A 17,971-nucleotide genomic window follows, 5' to 3' on the forward strand; every position below is an offset into this window, starting at 1 on the left:
TATGATCCGGCTACTGTACCTCATTCTCTTTAAAAAAAAAAAATGTCCAATAGCACAAACTTTCCTTTCTCAACAGCTAATTATTTCAAGCACAAAAGAAAAAGAAAATCCTCAGAATTGCTTCTGTCATTCTCTAGAAAATGACAATGAACATATTAGCATCTAGAAATGTCACTGAAACACTGATGAGGAGCAATCTTCAGAGATTTTTCCACTGCAAATACAATGTACATGTCTTATTAATTCTCAGTCACCTGCCACAGCATTTAATGTCTAACTTGTCAGCTGCTGTTCCTGCCCCTATGATGCACTGTCCACACCGCAACCAGGATCATCTTCTATGAACGTGAATTAGACGTCTCTCCCCTCCTCAAACGTTTTCATGGCTTCGCACTGTACTGCCAGGCCCTTCGTAACCAGCCCCGGGGACGGGGACCTACCTATCTCATTTGCCACCGCTGTTCCCCCTGCTCACTCGACTGCAGCTACACTGGCCCTTTCAGCTCCTCCACCAAGCCAAGCTCTTTCCTGCCTCAGAATCTATTAATACTTGCTCTGCCTTTCGTCTAATAGGTTCTTCCCCAGGCTTTCCCTGGTTGACACTTTCTCATCCTTCAGGTCTCTTAAAGTAGTCCTTCTTGCCCACTGATGCTTTCCAGCACTGATCTATCGATTTCCTTCATGATATCTTTTCATTTATTTATTTACTACCTACCTTCCCCCACCAAAGCCTAATCCTTAAGGCAGGAAGTTTGCATGGGTCACCGCTACACCACAACACCCACTGCTCATCCTACAAATTCTCAATTCTTCCCTTGATCTCTGTACTTTTTTGGTACCTATTTCCCTGACTCATTCTTCCTTTCCGCTTTGCTGGCACCCAGTTTCCCTCCTGCCTCATGCTGGAAGTGTTCCCCAAGGCTCTCAACGTGACCTGTTCATGAATCCAGCCACTTCCACGGCTTCCACCATCACCCCTAGTCAGATTACCTCCGAAGACACACTCCGACCTGACCCTTTCCGCTTTCTGCTAGTAGTCGCCAATATCCAACTCCCTAAAGGATACCCTCCTAGGATGCGTCATGTCACTTCATGCTTCCAAATGTTAATAACGTCCTCTTTCCAATAACGTTTAGCTCTGCCCAAGATACTACATTGTTCCCGTCTTACAAGCTAGAAACAACAGGATATCTAGGAAAGAGTATAGACCTCAGAGCCAGCTAGGTCTCGATCGAATCCCACTTTATGAGCTGTCAGATGGTCACTTAGCCATGCTGAGGCACAGTTTTTTTAACTATAAAAAGATACCAACACTCGTGTTCAGGATTGTTATAAAAATTAGTGAATAAAGAATTGTAAAGTAGTCTAAGTGTTGAAGTGATTTTTAATTTCTCCAACTCCTCCACATCTGATCTCCTGCCAAATAATATCAATTCTTTTTTGTAATAATAATTACAATGCTAGGTTAATAATCCTTTTTCACCAACACTTTGAAGAATCCTCTGGATTTCATCATTGCTACTGAGAAGTGAGATGCCAGTTTAATTGTATCTTGTGGGTATTTTGAGTTTACATTCAGTTGTCTTAAGATCTTTTTGTCTTTGGAGTTCTGCAGTTTCAATACAGAAGTTCTACATGTAGAATTTGTGCTTTGTTTTTGGCTCAGGTCTCACTGAACTTTCTGAATCTTAGGATTCATATCTTTCATTAATCTAGAAAACTCTCAGCTATCATCTCTTTGAATATTGTCTGTACGTTATTCTCCCCTGGAACTCCTCCTATTAGATCACTGGATGTCAGACCTCCTCATTCCATTCTCCCTGTCTTTTAACCTCTCATATTTTCTCTCTGTTCTTTGTGCTACCTATGGAATTTTCCTGACAGCTATCTAGTTTAGAGGTCAGGAAATTTTCCCAGTAAAGGGCCAGAGAGTACATATTTTACATTTTTTAGGTCATATAGAGTCTTTTTTTTTTTTTTTTCCAAACAACCTTTTAAAATGTGAAAACCAGGCTGGGCGGGGTGGCTCATATCTATAATCTCAGCACTGTGGGAGGACAGGGGAGGATCACTGGAGTCCAGGAGTTCAAGACCAGCCTGGGCAATATAGTGAGACCCTGTCTCCACAATAAAGAAGAAAAATTAGCCCGGCATGGTGGTACATGCTTATAGTGCCAGCTACTTGGGAGGCTGACGCAGGAGGATCGCTTAAGTCCAGGAGTTTGAGGCTGCAGTGAGCTATGATCACACCACTGCACTCCAGCCTAGGTGACAGAGTGAGATTCTGTCTTAAAAAAAAAAAAAAAAGCAAAAACCATTCTTACCATGTAGACTGCAAAAAAAACAGGCCACAACCCAGATTTAGCACATAGGCTGCAGTTTGCCAACTTCTGATCTAGGTTCATTAATTCTCTTTTCTGTGTCTAAGCTGCTATGTATCCTACCCACTGGGTTTTAATTTCAACGACTATTTTACATCTCCAGAAATTATACTGGATTTTTTATTTTTCAATTTGCCTTTATTTTATGACAGCACTTTGTTCTTTCTCGTATTTTCTATTCCTCTCTTCATGGGTTTAGTTTGCTCTGTCTAGTTTTTGCTCACAGAAGATTGGTGGACTGTTTTCTCTCATGCTCTGTAAATTCTGTGTTTAGTTCATCTAGAGTAGTGCTTTATTTCTGGGAAATCTATGTGGCTTGGGTAGAGGATGTGTTTCTCTAGTAATAGTCTGTGTTTGACAGATACTCCTGTCATATTATCAGCCTTACACCACTTTTTATGTCAATTTCTCAATCTAGGACCCCCCCCACACACACACACCGCACAGGTATTGTAAATTTAAACACAAAACAAACCTACAGGAAGGAACCTGTGGCCATGAGTTCTCAGTGGAGACTCCCATCCCCCATCAATTCAGGATCCTTGCTAAGAGCATGTCCCTGCGTGCTTGGAAGCAGATTTTTTCTAGTCTATCTACCCTCTTCCCGAATGAATGTTCAGTCCTTTGAAGATCCATACTCATATCTGTTGTCTCAATTCTAACACTCACAGACTCAAGGCTTTTCTTCTCATTTCTTCAAAAATTAAAACACAAGTCTAAAAAACTAGCAAACACCTTAAGGGATTACAGCATCAGACTGCTCACCAGATGCTTTGATTTTCAATCCCTAAATCCCTCTTTTTTAATGAGATTTACCTTTCTTTCTGGAGAGCACAATTTGGGTTTTGTAGTAGAGATTTTTATAGTCTGCTATTTTGCAAAACCAGAGACCTCCACCAGTCGTGTTTCTGTGCACGTATAAACATGTTTACAAAAATGGGGTGTCATATGTTCTTTTTGGTAACCGTTTTCACTTATACCAAGAACAGTCTAACGTCCCACATCACTAGACACTCTACTACACGATCATTAATAGCTGAGTATCATCCCACAATAAAGACCATAATTTATTTAACCAATCCCCTCTTGTAAAAGGGCTGTGAGTAGAAGTATCGTGTCGTTTACAGTCAAAGGCAGTTAAGAACAGTCATGCATTCTCTCTCCCTACGCTCACCTGACAGGCTGAAAGCAAAACCTCCAAAATTACACAGCTGCCAGTTAGAAGCAACGTAGATCTCTGTCACCATTGGAGGAGAGCCCTAAGAAGAGCCACCTGACCCACACCAGACTGTGATGTGAGTGAGAAATAAGCTTTTGTTAGAGTAAACCACTGAGATTTCAGAGCCGTTCCTACAGTTAAGCAGTAATTTAACTAATCTAATTGAATAACACTTTTTTAAAAATCTCACAATTTAGTAGATAAAATGTCATTCTATTGTTTTCATTTACTTTTATTCTTATTGGAGGTTGAACAAATTGTGTTTGTTTATTGAATATCTGTATATCTCTTTTCATGCACCACCAGTTCACGTGTTTTGCCAAGTTTTCTATTTTTAAAACTGCTGACTCACCATATTAGTCCCCTCTGCTCATATCACTCTCCTTCACTTGCAAGATCCTCTACACTCAAGGTTTGCTCTGCCTATTCACCCTATTTAAACTATTCCACCTGTTCAAATCACAAACCTTTCAAGCACTCTCCCAGTGTGAAGAAAGCTGGCTCAAGCTGTGGTCTTGCCCCAGTCTCCCCGTCTCACTCCCCAGTAGACACACTGACAGACACCGGGAGCGACATTCTCATTCTTTTCCACTTATCCAAATCCTACTGCCCTTCGGGGCCATTTTCAAGTCTTAGCTCATTCATAAAATCTACAGTGGATTTCCCAACTCTCTAAACTCCCCACTGTACTCAGTTAATAGCAGAAAACTCAGAATTTAACCAAACCAATGATCATTAGTTTTCTCTCCAGCTGGATTAGAAACTTCCTTACAAAAAGAAACTTTTTTTGTCACCACTTTTGAAACCCCCCTACAGAATATCACATAGCACCAGGGCACTGCTCAATAAATAATACTAGTTGAAAGTCTTAGTTTACGTATTCATCCTTAATCAAGTTTAAAATTTGGAGCCTAGATAGACTTAATTCAAGGCAAATAGTACACTGAAAAATAAAAAGAGGAGGTCTGGAGGCCACACAGACTTGCAGCTAGACCACCTGGCTCAGGACCCAGCTCAGCCTTGAGAATTTAGGAATGTTACATGATCTCTCTGCGTCTATTTCCTCCTTTGAAAAGTGATGCTGAAAACCTCTACCTATACCAGAGTTACTGTAAACAGTAAGATATTGTAGACGAAAAAAATCTGTGGGACACAACTAAAAGTAGTGCTAAGAGGAAAATTTATGCATGAAATGCTTGCATTAGAGAAGAGGAAAAGTCTCAAATCAGTAACCTATCCTTCTACTTAAGGAACTTAGAAAAAGAACAAAATAAACACAAATGAAAGGAAATTAAGAGCAGAAATCAATGAAATAAAAAAGAGAAAAATCAATAAGACGACCTACAAGAACAACAAAGAAACAAAGAAAAAAAACACAAATTACCAATATCAGGAATGAAAAAGGGACTATTTTGATCCCTGTGGGCATCAAAAAGACAGTAAGGGCAGTCCACAAACAACCCTGCACACTTAAATGAAATGGATTCCTTGAAAAATACTAGCACAACTCACCCAGTATGAAATAGATAATCTGAATCAGTCTTATAACTATTAAATAAATTGACTTCATAATTTAAAAACTCCCAGAAAATAAATCTCTAGCCCCAGATGGTTTCACTGAAGAAGTCTAAACACTTAAAGAAAAATAAACACCTATTCTACACAATCTCTTCCAGAGGATGGAACACTTCCTAGTTCATTTTATAAACCTAGCATTACTCTAATACCAAAACAAAAGACAGTACAAAATAAAAAACTACAAATTTCATGAATATTGGCATGAATATAGGCAAGTTTAAATACTTAAACACATAAACAGAATTCTACTATACTGCATTTAAGTAGAGAAGTATTCATTTAAGTAGTAAAGTGTTATTTTAATATTGTTAATCCTATGCAGAAGGAAAAAAGTTCTCTCCATTTATTCATATTTTCCTTTATTTTTCCTATCAAAGTATTTTGCCATTCTCACCCAGTCTCTGCATCTCATATTGTTAGTCTGCATTTGATATCCCTCAATCATCCACTCTCCTGGCTGTCCATCCCAACTGCTCCTTCTCACCACTCCCTAAATATACAGGTTGGTCCTTGGCCCTCTTCTCACCACCTTCCCCTCCCAGACTGGGCAATTAGCTGCAGTCAGCGTCCCTAACTGGATGACTCTCAAATTTACCTTTCCCATCTTCACGTCTCTCCTGATAGGCCTTTTCCAATGGTCAGCAACAGACATCTACACCTTCAAGTTACAATGGCAGCAAGGACATTCTCTTATCACTATGGGGTTTGGGGGGTCATCACAACAGTGTCTTCTCCCAGCCAAGAAAAAAATTCAAAACAGTTGTATACAATTAGAGATACATCATCAGAGCAGCCGGATGTCCTACTTTTTACTCTTTCCCTAATCAAAAATTTTTGTTGATAAGCGGAAAGTAGAATCCTTCATCTGCTAGCTACTTGCTTGAGGACTGAAACAAGCCATGTTCCTGGAAAGCTGAAATGGTAAGTAATTCTAAACTCCAAGAGGTAGGCTGAGAAGCCAGGACGTAAGAGTTCCAGTTCAGAATTCTGTGCGTATTTGTACTTCCCCTTCACTTTCTCACCTCTACACCTCAATATACCAATGCTCTCTAGTAACATTCATTATCACAACAGCAAACTCTTTAACGACCAGCAAGAACATTATGTGTGCCCTATCAGGACCTTGCTTTCAAGAGTTTGTTGATAAAACAACCATCCTACAGACTTTTTTTTCTTTTGAAACTAAAACACTCTGATATTGAAACTTCCTATCATGGATTTGGGATATCTGTTTATGTAGGTCTTCTTTACTGTCTTTCAGTAAAATTGTATCATTTTCTGCAAACAAAAAAATTAAACTACACTAAAACACTCAACGGGAGAGATGGGAGAAGCAGCAGGGAGGGAAGAAGGGGGTAGCTGTCCCACGTGGGCTGTGATCACGCATTCCATCTGAAAGGAATGAAGGGAGAAGGGAGCAAGAAACAGAGAAGCCACTTTCCAGGTGTTCCCAAATGAAACCTCCAATGGACTTCAATATGTTAAATAATTTTGATAACAGCTAACATTTACTGAATGCCTACTGTGTGCCAGGTTAAATCTATTATAGTATTTCTCAACATACAAACTTAATCCTCGCAAGAATGCTAACAGACACTATTGTTATTCCCATTTTGTACGCGAGGAAATCAAAGCACAAAGGCCAAGAAATTCGCCCAAGATCATCCATATCTAGTGGTAAAACTTGAATTCAAACCAAAGCAACCTGACTCAAAGGCTCATACCCTTAATGCCTCAATCATTACGTTAAACTGACTGTGATATTAATTTAAGGAACACAGTATACACACACACATACATATGCATACTTTTACATTATCCATATTACTATTGCCCCATTGTAACCATGAATAATGACTAATTATAATTGAAACACACAGTAATACTATTCCAAAACCTAAAGCCAACACTATATTCATATTTAAAGTACAAGAAAATAATATACTCAGCAAAATATTTTTGCCAGTGTACCTCTGACCCACCTATGTATCTGTGCACGTAGTACTATTTCCTCTTTTTCATTTAGGCCAAAACTGGCCCATCAGGCAGGCAGAATTCCATGAAAACCCAGGTGCAGGTTCTACACAACTATCTGCACATTTCTGCTGTTGTTGCCATTGCCACAGCCTTTCAGATTAGGTAAAGATAGTTCTGTACAGGAAATCATTTCAGTAAGGTGGCTGAAAGCAATACTTCAGAGGTTTGGTTTGGTTTTTAAATACTGACAACCCAAAAGAACATCATTTCCTCATTTCCTTACTAAGCACAGGCATAACAAACAGCCTGTCGAGGAAAGATAGTACCTAATTCATGAAATCAGGAAGGATGTTAATAAGCACCAAAACAAATGTTCCAATACTATCACAGCTGCTAAGATTCTGATTTCTCTCTTCTGTTGTACAAAAAAACAAAAAGCATCTTCCAGGTAAGCTAATTGTAGATAAAGAATGACTTGTAAGAACTGTATGCAGGCAATTCACAAGTTACAGGAGATCAAGGCCATGTGTTTTTCACGATACAACAACCACTGTAGTTTCCTACTGGATAAACTTAAACTAGATGAAAAATAAGGGAAATAGAACATCATCAGCAATTAAAAGCCAAAATCAAGTGTGAAAAACTGGTTGTGCCTTGATCTACTGACTCAAGTCAAGACTACGATACAATCCGAGAACCAGAGTTGAGCCACCCTTGTTACAGGGCTTTTAGAAAAGGAAAGACGAGTATCCTTTGGCCTCAAGAGCAGATTTCTAAGTCCAGAGTTGTTCCACAAACGCCACTAGCAGACAAATCACAAAATACACAAGGAACTCATCAATAAACTGTAAGCATTCTTCCGCTGCTCAATGTGTATAGGCATTAACAAGTAAAATGAGACTATCAATTACCCCAAGTCACCTGTCTAGTCAGCAATAAACCTGAACCCAGAAGTCTCAACTTCCCGGATAAGTCCTCAATTTGAAAATTATGCTACTGACTATATCTGTTTCTCTTCTCACCAGCTTAATGATGTCCTACAAATCAAAATCATATTGTCTTACCAGTCAGTTTAACTAGGGGTACAAACCAGATTCCCAACTCAAAGAATTTTTTTCAAGTAATAAACCCAGGCCCACGCTGCATTAACTGAACCAGAATCCCCAAGTGTGGGGCCCAGAGCCCTACAGTCTGACACAGTGCTCAGGTGATTTCATGCAGAGCACACAATGCTAACTCCAAAACCATTGGTCTAACAAAGAATTGATGGCAATCTCCATTCAGATTGATAGCATCTGAATCTATGTACTTACAGACAGCTAAAGACGACCGTGTATCGATGCCTTAATTCAGGCAGAAAGTCTAAGACGACAATACATACCCATGGAAGATGGGGGAAGGGCTTTTTCATAACTGCTACTCATTTACATTTATACTGTGCCAGGCACAGTACTCTAGATGACACACTTCAAACCTATTATCTCATTTCATCAACCACATGGGGGTAGGTATTATTTCTATTTTACAGATGAAGAAGTGGTGAATCACTGCTGTTAGGTGCCTTGTTCAGGGCAATACAGCAGGCAAGCTGAGGAGTCGAGATACCATCCCTGTCTGTATGACCTAGAGCCATGTATACTACTACTCACTTGCCTCCTGTTTACTTACAAGACCCATTTTTTTGTCTTACCTCATTTTACAATAAGTATGTATTACTTTTGTAATTAAGAAAAACATTATCTTGGTGGCTCACACATGTAATCCTAGCACTTTGGGTGGCCGAAGCCAGAAGAGGATCGCTTGAGGCCAGGAGTTCGAGACCTGCCTGAGCAACATAGGGAGACCCTGTCTCTACAAAAATTTTTAAGTTAGCCAGGCAGCGTGGTGCACACCTACAGTTCCAGCTACCTGCTACTTGGGAGGCCGAGGCAGGCCTCAACTCCCGCTTGAGGCCCCAGGAGTTTGAGGGTGCAGTGAGCTATGATGATGCCACTGTACTCCAGCCTGGGCAACAGAGCAAGACCATGTCTCAGAAAAAAAAAAAGAAAAAAATATTATCTTGTTGCAGTCACTTTAAAGTACACCACACTATTTTTTTTTCCAACGAATAATGTGACAACTACCTATTTGTAAAAAATATAAAATCAGATTCCTGCATGACAAACCAAATCCAAAAATAGACCCACGTGGATTCAAGAGTTAATTGTAATAAATGAACCATAAAAAGAAAAGGGAAACATACATGTAATTTCATCTCAAGATAAGTACAGCTGCTTTTCTAGGAATGCAATCAAAAGCAAAATCCAGAAAAGTTCAACAGGTTTGACTACATAAGAATCAAAGGGTTCTATTTAGAAGGAAAGAAAGCTTAATTTGATTAAAAGATTAGGGAAAGCATTTGCAACATAACAAGTTTAAAGGAGGCAAAGGCAATACAACAGTGGTCAAAGGATATCAACAGGAAGTTACACAAAAAGAAGGGGTTCAAATGATACACATGTTTAAGTGTTTAACCTTCCTAACAATCAAAGAAATGTACATTTCAAGCAAGATACTGTGATATTTTCCACCTGCAAAGCAGCAAAGAATTGTAAAGTTATAATATGTGGTGCTAACCAGGATTCAGGGTAAACATTCCCACACTCTGCTGCTAAAATTGAAAATTGGCACACCTTTCTGAAGTGCAATTTGGCAGTGAGTAATAAAAGTGCTAAAATTATGCCTAACCTCTGACCCTGAATTTCCATTCCAGAAATTATTCTTAAGAATCATGAATACAAAAAAAGATTTATCTTCAAGAATGTTCAGGTCAGGTGCGGTAGCATCCTGGGAGGCCCCAAGCAGGAGGATTGCTTGAGCTCAAGAGACCAGCCTGAGCAAGAGCAAGAGCAAGAGCAAGACCTCGTCTCCACTAAAAATAGAAAAATTAGCCAGACATGGTGGTGTGTGCCTGTGGTTCCAGCTACTCAGGAGGCTAAAGCAGGAGGATTGCTTGAGCCCAGGAATTTGAAGTTGCAGTGAGCTATGATGATGCCACTGCAAACTATCCAGGATGACAGGGCAAGACTCTGTCTCAAAAAACAAAAAAACAAAGAATGTTCATACTAAATCTTTAAAATAAAGTTAATAAAGCACAGTACATCTCTGAACTATGCTGGCAGCCACAACCTGACAAGTACTCTTGTATTGTTAGTAGAAAGGCAAAATGAAAATTTGCCATTTGTAACAAGTCTTTAAAATGTTCACATCTTTGACTCAGCAATTTTGCTTTCTGGGAACGTACCCTAGTTGAACAAAGATCTGTACATAAAGATGCAATCATCTCAGTATTCTTTATAATATATAACATATAAAAATTAAATGTCCAAAACAGGAACAAGGTTAAATATAAAGCATGATAATTCCATGTCACTGATAATGACCATCAGGAAGCTTTTCAATAATTTTAAATAAAATGCAAAAATGTTCATAATACAACGTTAAGTGGAAAAATACAACTTCAAAGCCATATATCCAGTATGATATAAAATGTTTGAAACGCATATGTACTTCTGAACAGAGAAACAAATAGAAGCAAAAACACCAACAGTGGCACTTCTAAATTAGTATCATTAGTACCCTGGGCCTCCCTAAAAGAGAGAAAGAAACTGAAGTAAAAGTTTGCTAAGCCAGATGTAAATCTGCTTCCGGCTCAGGCATCCTACTCCCATCCTACCCCCCACTCCATGGGTGAATTCAACTTGGGACTTGAGCTTTGCTGTCCCTTTATCATCACCATCTTTCTGATTCATCAGGTCCCCTCCCTTCACAATTCCTTGTTCTTCTTGACTCATAGGCTCCTTGTCCTTTTTTAACTCATAAATTAAACAGTCCAGATGACCTCAAAGATCCTTTTAGATGCCAGGCCCTCACTGACTTACAATTGCCTTGCACCCAAAAAGCATATATATGTATGTTTCACTGCAGGGAAAATTTCACCAACATATCGACTCAAGGCAGCAAGGCTATGCCCAAGAACTTCTGTCGTTTCACCTCCAAGATTTCAAGCACAACGCTTTCCTTTAAGGCCCGCCTTAATTTTCCACAGAATCCATTAATGATGTTTGGGACCTCATCACCTATTCTCTCCACTCTAAGCCACAGCGCTTTTATATTTTACAGCTCTATTTCAGAAATAAAGGAAGTCATTCTAGGAGGAATAAGTCAAGATTGGAAGAGAACCGAGGATACAAAAAAATTGAGTCAGCCTGGAATATCTAAGCAGATGAAATTTAATAGAGTTCAGCACTCAGATCTCAAAACTACATGGAAATGATTTAGTCCAGGAGCACATGTGAACACAGAGTTGTAATTTCAATTGACTAGAACTTCCGTGAGTCAAGAGTATGTGGCTGCTAGGGAAAAAACCTACCACCTTGGTTTTTTGTTTTGCTTTTTTTTTTTTTTAAACAGAGTATCGAAAACAAACAAGTGAAGGTTACTCTACTCTGTGCTCTATCGGTCCACAGCCCACACTGTATATTGAATCCTGTATGCTGCACTGGGCACCCCACTTTAAGAGGGCCATTAACAAAATAAATGGAGGACAGAGGACTAGGAAGTAAAGGGATTTGAAATTGTCAAATAAGAAACATCTGAATGAAATGGGACTCTTTAGCCCCCAGAGTAGAAGACCTATGAAAGGATGGCAATCTCGACGACTACAGAGTGAGATTTACTACCTGAAAGTCAAGAAAATGAGTTAAGCTGGCAGGTAGGGACTTTAGCAAAATGAAGAGTATATTTAGCATGTAAGGGACATTACTGGCATCACACATGTGAGCTCTATCACCAAATGCTACACTTCTTTCTCAAGAGAAGACAGAAATAGATATTTTATGTGAAATCTCATTTCTAAAAGTTGGCCTCCAATTCAAGTTTCTGTGTAAGCTGGGCAGGTTTTATTCGATCCCTGCACACGTTTGCAACTCGTGTCATGGGGAAACATGACGGCCACCTTCAAACACAAGAACTGCCACAGGGAATACCAACAGATTTGCTCTGTGTGGGCCTAAAAGGTGACACTCACAGGGAGGCAACCCACAGCTCAATCCAAGGGAAAGCTTTAAGAATGAGCTGCAAGAATTTAGTTGAGGACGGGTCAAATTTTGTTGACCAGTTCAAGAATCCTGCCACTTACTACCTCTGACCTTGGTCAAACAACCTCCCCAAGCCTCAGTTCTTTCCTACCTACCTTTCCCTTCAAAAAAATGAAAATAAAAAGAAATATTATAACTTTCAGCCTCCTATCTCAGTGATTATAAAGATCAAAATCTATGTAAGAAAAAGTGTATGAAAGTACTATATGACGGCAAAGAAGTTAAATGGTAATTTAAGACATTATTATAATCTACCATCCTAATGTGTTTATATATGTCTTATCTCTCATTTTATACACGCTAAGGGCATGTTCCCAACCTAATTCTTTTTTTTATGCTTCCCTCAAAGTATCAGATATTTGCTGAAAAATGTTTAAAAGGAAGGTGAAGAGGGTTGAAATGATGACAATGTCAGAGGAGAGGATAACAGGGAAAACAGACAACAAAGCAAACATCCGGGATGTTAATCATTAACATCATTGACCAGTCTAAAAGGTATCGGGGGCAAATGGAGGAATATACAAAACCAATGGCACTTGTGTGAGGCAGTGACGCTGTAGGGCAATGGAGACCAGCGTGATGTTATTAGGTGGAAGAGAAGGTGATGGAGACCAGGTGATGTTATTAGGCAAACTGCAGCCAGCTGCCTGTTTTTGTAAATAAAGTTTAATGGAACACAGCCTTGCCCGTTCAGTTACGGATTATATGTTCGTATCCTTGTACTATTAGGTTTTGTTACGTATTATGTATATGCTGCTTTCACTCTACAACAGACTCTACCATTATTCTTCCTATGGCTCTATCCCTGGTATGTCCATGGGCCATCTGGGTGCCCGTGAGCAATCCCCTACACTGTACCTTACGGCCTATGTGTAGGACAGGTAAGTATGTCACCACAGGACTCTCCACATTCCTCTTCTATTTTCAAGATTACAGATTTTTTTAAATTCTGCTTCTCTTCCACCTAATAGCATCACCCAAGAGCTGAAAGATTGAAAATGTGACGGATTCAGGCAGGAAAAGATCAAGATTACAGGTGAGCCTACCTCGGTCCCTCTTAACTTCACAAACTCCATCTGCCTGAACTTTGCTACTTTCACGAACCTGCAAACATGAAAAATCCTTTTTCCTCTTACTTAGCTTAGCTGCCCTATCATTACAGGTTTTCAAAAGAAAGTGTTACCAAAAATTAGGAGGAAACAAAAATAAAACAGAAAGAAACATGTTAACAGAAGTTTTCTGAGCTATGCTTAATATCCAGCAGAATTTAGTGGGCAATTTTAGGACTTTATGAAAGGACCCCGGTTCACATTCCTTGCCTCAATCTGGAGTAACTGTACGCAAAGGCACGGAAACCTTTACCAAGAGTAGATCCAGTGGGACCATCATTTTTCTCCTAATACCTGACTCAACTTCAGGAAATACCTCCAACCCCTCTCCAGAAGACTACATACTTACCCGTCTCAACTTGGACAGGAACCCCACCGCCCCGCTGCCACACTCCTTCACCCCCTACAATGACTTCCCACGCTGCAGCTAGCCTAGGGCCCTGCAGAAAAGGGTTCGTCTTTATCCAGTCTGCAGACATTACTCCGATGGCTTCAAACCATCCTCTGGGACTTCCCCTCTTCCCCGAGAAGTCCATTTCTCAGGCTTAATCCTGCCCCTAACTCACTTCTAACCTTTTGGAAGTCTTTTTACTCAGATGTTAAATCTGAGGCCTAATCACTAAAAGATGTCAACTACATACCAAATATTTAATAACAGGTTTCTTTCCCTTAGAAAAGTGAGGGGTGGAGGAATGAAGACACATGCTTGTCAATCATTATGTTAGTAGATATGCCTCTCACATCTTCGGGTATTAAATACATAATGTTTCAAGAATTCTGGAGATCCACAATTCTGACTCTCTTCCAGAAAGCACTTGGGTTAGCTTCTCTCATGCTCATGAGAATGACTCCTCAGGCTCCCCCAGGCAGAAGAATGGGACATGGGACATTCCCACCAGATCAGGTATTTTTGACACACCATGTTAAACACCTCAGTTTCAGAAAACGGTTTTGCTTTCATCAAGAAATACGTAAAAGTCCCCCTGCCACATACATAAGTTGTTGAGAACGCCCCACACGTTACTGTCCCAGGCACTGTGGTCACAGTTACAGTCACCGTACCAGAATGCAAGACTAATAACTGTGGAGCAAAACACAGAAAACTGCAGACAGGCAAAAGAAAACATGGGGAGCCCAGCCTTCAAAAGTGAAGCTTCCAAAATTGGAAAAAGAATAGGACAAAGTGAGGAAAAGAAATGCTAAAGACGCCTCTTAAGTAAATCACATATGGGAAAAAAAAACGGGCATGTGGTGTTCTGCGTTTCCTCCTCCACCAAAGGAGTCGAACCAAGAGGACTTGAAGCCTTTAAAATTTTTAAAAAGAAAAATCGTCCCGAAGAGGTGGGAGGGAGGAAAATCCACTAAATTTAAGTGTTTTGAGAGCCACTGATATCTAAAAAGGACCCGAAGCGCCTGCTCCATGTGGGGGAGAGAGAAAGCGCACCCCATCTGCAGCCGGGCAGCCCCGCCAGATCTCCAAAGGGCTCCGGACTGGCACTGTCCCCCGCAGCGCGGGCCGGGTCGCGGGGCTCAGATTCCAGCCGTGTAGACAGCACCCCGCAGCCCTTGTGGCCCCCGCAGCGCTAGGCCACCGCCACAGGGGCTGGGCCCGGGCGCCAGACCCCAGACGCAGAGAGCAGCAGCACCTGGACCCTTGGACAGGAAGTGGCTATTCTGACTGTGGCTCATCAGGAAAGGAGGCAAGCCCGGCAAAAGGAGCCAGAGGGAGAGCAGCAGGCGACTCGGAGTGGAAGCGGCGCGGAGCAGAGGAGGGTGTGCGTGGGGACAAGGGGGCGCAGTCCGGGGATGCGCCTTCGTTGGCAGATGATGCTCCCCGCCAGCAGCTGGACAAACACCGCGGGCAGAGGAGGGTGGAGGGCTTCGGAGCAGAATCAGCTCAACAGCTGAAGCCGGGCTTCCAGAAAAAGGGGTGGAGTGGGTCCCGAGCAGCGCAAACGGGGGCGAGAGGGGGTGTGGGGGTGGGAGGTGGTGCTTCCAGCCCCACCGCGACCCGTTAACCCTCCTCGCCGCCGGCTGAGGGCCCCGTGGTCCTCCGCCCAGGCCCCCGGGACGCCGGGCGGGCCTACTCCGCTCCGAGGCTGCACGCCTCCCGCCGCCCGGGCAGCAGCCTCCCCGGCACAGCCGGACCCGGTCCTGCGCGCCGCGTCCCCGGCGCCGGGGCCACCCCGGGGTCCCTCCCGCGAGCCCTTCCGGGCGCTGCCCCCCGCTCCTCGGCCTCACGCGCCGCCAGGAGCCCTACCGGCTTCCAGTTCAGAGACGAGCCGCCGCCTGCGCGAAACTCGGCGTCCCAGAAGCCGCTCCGGCCGCCGGCCGCCCGCCTTCCAGGCCGCGCCGGATCCCCCGCTCCCCCTGCCGGCCGGCAGCCATTTCCGACAGGGACTGCGGAACTTGCCGAAGTGCGCCGGGCCGGAAATGGCCGAAGCCGGCGCTCGCGAACGAGGGCGGGCGGGCGCGCGCGCTCGCGACTTTCCGGACCGCGTCCCGAGGCCGCCCGCCGCGGGGGCGCGCGCCGGGGATTGTGGGAGGCGCGGGCGGGAAGCGCGGGCGCCCGTGCGGGCCACCCGGAGGACCGCGCTCCGGGCCCTGCGCCTGGCGTCCTGCAAAAGCCGCCTGAGGGGCGCGAGGAGCGGGCTCCCGGCCGCCCTGGAACCGGCCTGCCCCCAGAACCTCCGCCGCTTCGACAGGGTCGCGGGCCCAGGAAAGTCGAGTCACAGCTCCCTTGAGTCAAAAATAAACCGTCCCCGGGGAAAGGGCCTCCCTAAACTCGGGGGCCTGCGCGCAGCAACGGCTTGCAGTGTGCAAACACCCTGGATACTGAACAACAAAGAAAGGGCCGGGCGGCGTGGATGCTTAGGGAAATCCCGGGGGCTTTGCAAAAACAGCAGGTTAATCCAGTTGTGTGGGGTGATCCACCAGTGAAGGAAACAAGGATATCGTCTTAAACACTGGAGAGCCGAACCCTGCGAACCCCAAAGTGCACGTGTTCCATAGTCCCCAGGAACACGGGACTTGGTTCCCACGTTTGCGCGGCGTGGGCAGGACCCGGGTAACAAACAGGTGAGGCGGACACACTACCAACCTTAAAAGAGACCTGGTCACGACCGTTAAGAAAGAATTAAAACCATCTTTTTACATCTATAACTGCGGTATGATCCAAGATCAAATTTGCCTCAAATGCATTTTTTTAATGTTTTTAAGTCCCAGAGGACAGGGCTTCTACTTCACAGTTTCCTCATCAGGGAACCCCAAACACATCAGGGCCAAGGCGGGGGGGCGGCCTGGCTCCTCTCCCTGAGCTTGGGTGGTCTGTTACTTTCACTAGAACTGCACCCCTGAGACGGGCTCCGCAGCTGTCCAGCCGTCAGCTCGCCCTTCTTGGTGGAGCCCAGCCCAGAGCTCCAGCTAAGAGGCTGGGAAAAGGCAGAAAGTTTGGGCTAAGGATTCCGTTTGCAAAACAAAACTTAATAAACCCCTAGCAACCTGTTTTCTAAAGCAACTCACTCTCCCCCCATCCAAAACCAGCCCCTCTTCTTTCTGGTCCTCCTCTTTCTTTCCTCTTTCCTGGCATCACTAAGTGTCCCCTCTCCTATCCTCCTTCCTCCTCACACTTCACCCTTTCCTCTCCTTTCCCCTTTGTGACTATAAACATACACTTTAAAAGTCCGACGACCGTCAGATGTGCACAAAAGCAACCCCTTTCTAACTTTTGCCAATTTGTTGAGGAAAGAGAGGGGGAAGCGAAGTGTAAAAATCGGAAGCATTCAGGAAATGAAAATGGGGGAAACTGTTCTCCAAGCATCACGAATTGTCTTTCTTTTTTCTTACAGTTCATCCACCTGGCTGTCCTCCAGGGGTGGCGTGGCAGTGGCAGGCCAGAGCCTGGCAGCGTGGGAGGAGACACAACAGCAGAGGGGGAGAATTACCAGGTGCTGGTTCACCTCCACACCGGCGAGCGTGGACGTGCAGATACCTGCCACCTGGAACACTCAATCTTCTTTTACATTTGAGTCACTTAACACATTGCTGCCCCTGAGGTCAATTTATCTGATTTTAACAATAACCAAGCTTTAGGAAGACAAAGGATGTGCACCTGAAATTTAGTGCACCGTTGACTTTATGGGAGCCCCAGCTGCTGCAGGGCACCCCTCCTCCTTTGGGTCTTGTGAGCCTGCACTCTACTGCTTCTCCTCCTTCCTTCCAGATGGTTCTATCTCAGTCTCCTCCTCTAGCTCCTGTTCCTTCTCTGTCTCCTATCGTGTAGGACTTGAGCTACTTTATTTTTCCTCCCCACACTCTCTCCTTGCCAATTTCAGCCAGTTGCCTGCATCATCTCCACCTGTAAGCGGATCCCTTGCTGCAGCGCTCCAGTCCCTGTTTTCCAGAGAGACTCTGGCCATCATCACACCATCATCGCCATTCTATTAATACATATTTTATGAATACTTAATTGCCAGGCAATAAGCTAAACCCTTTATATGCACTGTCTCCTTTTAATCCTTACAGGGAAGTGTCAGTTTATAGACAGGGAACTGAGACTTCAAGAGCCTA

At 43.3% G+C, this 17,971-nt stretch overlaps 1 protein-coding gene across 1 annotated transcript in view; it reads right to left on the minus strand.

Annotated features, from left to right (window-relative positions):
* Positions 1-15,677, minus strand: part of EXTL3 (exostosin like glycosyltransferase 3) — a 40,600-nt gene extending 24,923 nt beyond the window's left edge. Inside the window, exon 1 of the mRNA XM_069484823.1 lies at positions 15,663-15,677. The gene's annotated coding sequence lies outside the window, so the exon portion shown is untranslated. The remainder of the gene's footprint in view (positions 1-15,662) is intronic.
* Positions 15,678-17,971: the final 2,294 nt, after the last annotated feature.

This window comes from Eulemur rufifrons, chromosome 12 (genome assembly GCF_041146395.1).
Source record: "Eulemur rufifrons isolate Redbay chromosome 12, OSU_ERuf_1, whole genome shotgun sequence".
Classification (NCBI taxonomy): domain Eukaryota; kingdom Metazoa; phylum Chordata; class Mammalia; order Primates; family Lemuridae; genus Eulemur; species Eulemur rufifrons.